General features: G+C 33.0%; 1 pseudogene; it reads left to right on the top strand.

Annotated features, from left to right (window-relative positions):
- Positions 1 to 2,209: 2,209 nt before the first annotated feature.
- On the top strand, positions 2,210 to 3,142 carry LOC105000085 (annotated as a pseudogene).
- The last annotated feature ends 578 nt before the right edge of the window (positions 3,143 to 3,720 follow it).

Below are 3,720 nucleotides of genomic sequence, written 5' to 3'. Positions count from 1 at the left end.
AAATTTTTATATACTTGATCAAACATCGAGGCAGTATAAATTGAGCTCTCAATAAAAAGAGAAAATTTTTTCTATAGCAAGAAGGGAAATACATGATGAATTAATCTTCACTGAAACAAAATGGTTGGGTCGATATTTTGTTGTTGACTGGCAATAATCTTAATATGGTTCTCAAACTTTTATTTTTCTTTCCATGTTTCATGTTTCTGACCCTAATTAATTATGTGATGTAGTCCAATAGTATCTTTACATATAGATGCATTTATAAAATTTAGTGGAAAATCCCAGTGAATTTAATTAAGAATCAGTCTTGGACACATTCCTAATTTAAGACAATGATAAATGTGGCTAGAAGGGATAAAAAGTCCAGTGTTCTTTGATCGTATTGAGGAAAAAAAGTCAATAGTCTTTGAAGAACTGATACAAATTTCTCAGGAAGATCCTAGACTGTAAGCAATATGTAAAAACAACAACAGCAGCAGCAACACAAGGAAGTCTCTCAAAATTGCAAGTCAACTAGTCTGGCTCCACTAACATGGTAGAATCAGATGGGGCTAAAGAATTAAGTGGTATTTAAAAAAAAAATTTTTTTTGAAGTTAATACAAAAAGTAGTTACTAAAGACAAATTTCCTTGGAAATGGCTAGCTTCTATCTTTCTATGTAAAGCTAGGGTTTGCTTATCTTTTGGATCAATTTCCTTAATATGGTAAATTTTTGTTATTTTGTGTGCACTGTGGAATTTCTTTTAAACTATTTCTAATGCAGATAAAAATAGCATTTCAAATAATCTGAAAACTCCATGGAATAAATGACTGGATGAATAAAAAGAAAATGTTTCTTCATGTAATAATGCAGGCTTTCAATCTATGTTGTCATACTGGATACAAGAATTCCAGGATTTTATGAGTAACTTAAAAAGTCTTTCTTCAGATTATGAAAAAGCTTTCACAAGGTAAGAGTAGTAGTGAACAGTGGGAACCAGGTTCACCATTGTGTGACTTTTTTTACAATGTAAGAAACTAAACCATTTTGAAATATATCAAACTTAGGTTTCAATTCTAGTTTTATCACTTAAAAATGTGTGCCCTTGAGAAAATTAATGAGATATTATGAACCTCATTTTCATCAGTTATGGAAAGATAATAAGTAATTACAGTACTGTTATTATAAATACTAATTATGATATATTAAATTATAAAAGCATGATTGGAATCTACTAAAACTATTTTGAGCAGTGGAGTGATATAATCAGAACAAGATGTAAAGAGTAATTTGAGCTGTTTCAGGAAATCAAGTTGTGGGAGGGCAGAATAAAAGTGGAAAGACATGGCAGAAAGCTAGTGCTGTGGGCTAGAAAGGAAATGGGGAGATAGGAAATGATCAAATTTGTGAAATGATATGAAAGTAGAGACAACAGGATTTGTTAAAGGAAGAAAGTTTTAATATGAATGCAAAAGTGGAGTGATGAGCACTGTGAGATATTTTGAAGGAGGTACCAAAAATGAGGAAAACCTTCAAAAAGTTTTGTTATATATACTAAATAGATATCCAAAGTTGGAGATATTGCTCATACATGTGTCAACTAAAGGGTGGAGGTAGAGGCTGGAGACACAACATTGGATAACATCAGCATTTATAGGGCAGGAAATGGAGACATCGAAGTACAGACACACAGAAAGACTTCTCAGTAAATTCTAACGCAATCCAGGACAGTGACCCTCTCTTCATAGACTCATCTACTCACAGGGAATATGCATATCAGTTTAACTAGTCTCAAGTATTATCCATATTGACTTTATGAATGGTATTTTAGAAATTTACATACAATTATCTTCCAATCTTTTCCTGTCCTTTAGCTTTCCCTTTAAAACTCAATAAGGCACTGCTATTCCTGGTAAGAATTCTCTGATTCTGGTTTAATTGTGATATTCTTACACTGTGATACTTAGCACTGTGTCAGTATTCTTATAGCACTTAAGAAACTGATCTGGAATTTTCTGATACTTATCATTGAGTGTAGGGAACTTAATCAACCAGGGTATTACAATGTTGTCTATGACCTACTGTACACAAATAGATATTCCATACACCTCTTTCATTTGAATGTATAAATAGAAAGCAAAATTTAAGTCTGTTTTAAAAGCTTTCCCACTTGTTTTCTAGGTAAACTGCTTCATAATATGTAAACTCAACTCCTGTCCAGAGTAGATGGAAACAAGGAACAATGTAACTTGCTTTGTCCTCCTGGGCCTCACACAGAATCCAAAGGAGCAGAAAGTCCTTTTTATTATGTTCTTGCTCTTCTACATTTTGACAGTGATGGGCAACCTGATCATTACTGTGACTGTAACTTTCAGTAATACCCTGAATTCACCAATGCATTTTTTTTTTCTTGGTTGCTTATCATTTATGGATGTCACTTATTCCTCTTGTATTACAACCAGGTTGATATCAGACTTGTTCTTTGTGGAAAATATCATATCCTTTGAATACTGCATGATTCAGCTGTTTATACAGCACATTTTTGGTGGGTGAGAGGTCTTTCTTCTTTTAGCAATGGCCTATGACCTCTTTGTGGCCATCTGTAAGCCTTTGCATTATTTGGTGTCCATGAGACAGAGGGTGTGTGTTGTTCTGCTGGTGCTGTCCTGCACAGGAGGTTTTGTGCACTCAGTAATTCAACTTAGCACTATTTACAGGCTCCCATTCTGTGGCCCCAATGTCATTGATCACTTTAGGTGTGACATGTACCCCTTATTGAAACTCATCTGTACTGACACCTACGTCATTGGCTACTTAGCTGTGGCCAATGGAGGACTGATTTGCTTTATTGTGTTTCTGCTCTTACTTGTCTCCTATGGAGTCATCTTGCCCACTGTGAAGAACCTGAGTCAGGAATGGAGGAGGAAAGCCCTCTAGACATGTGGTTCCCTCATCACAGTGGTTGTCTGCTTTTTTGTTCCCTGTATTTTCATATATGCAAGACCCTTTACCACCTTCTCTATTGACAAATCACTAAGTGTGTTTTATAAAATCATAACCCCTATTTTGAATCCATTAATCTACAGTCTAAGAAATTCTGAGATGACAAATGATATGAAGACGCTCTGGAGAAAAAAAGGTAGATCAAGTATTAAATAAATGCATTATTCATCATGAAAAATTAACATTACAGCCAGTCCTTAGAATGTAAGTCTTCATGAATCTGATGTAAATTTTCTTTTTTTCTCAAACAATTAAGTTAATTATAATTAAAGAATGAACTATATGTTCATGCTCTCTGTGACAGTTTCCCTACTCAAATGTAAACTATATGATGGATGGCTTATCACTGGACCTAGAAAATCATATTAAGTAGTCAGTAAAGAACTTGTAATTAATTAGATAATAAAATTTTATAGAATTGCACTAATTTTTAAGTAATTTTTGTATTTACTTTCATATTCTTAGTTTGATTTTATATCAGAATCTTGTATCTTTTCTTATTATTCTGATTAAAATATTTATATGTAGGCTGTTCTCTGTATTCAGTTTCATTTGCTTTACTGATGAAATTTTAATGTCATATTTTAAGTTTTAAAATAAAAATTTAAAGTATGATGTATAATAAGAAACTTTAGAATTCATGAAAATGGAATAGTGCAAAATGAAATCCTATACTTGCCACACCAGAGTCTTCCATTCCTTTCAGATCTAGTCACTATACTACTCTAGTCACT

The sequence above is a fragment of the Bison bison genome, unplaced genomic scaffold (genome assembly GCF_000754665.1).
Source record: "Bison bison bison isolate TAMUID 2011002044 unplaced genomic scaffold, Bison_UMD1.0 scf7180017854118, whole genome shotgun sequence".
Classification (NCBI taxonomy): Eukaryota; Metazoa; Chordata; class Mammalia; order Artiodactyla; family Bovidae; genus Bison; species Bison bison.
Note: the sequence above shows the minus strand (reverse complement) of the source record. Positions and strands in the feature narration are given on the sequence as shown.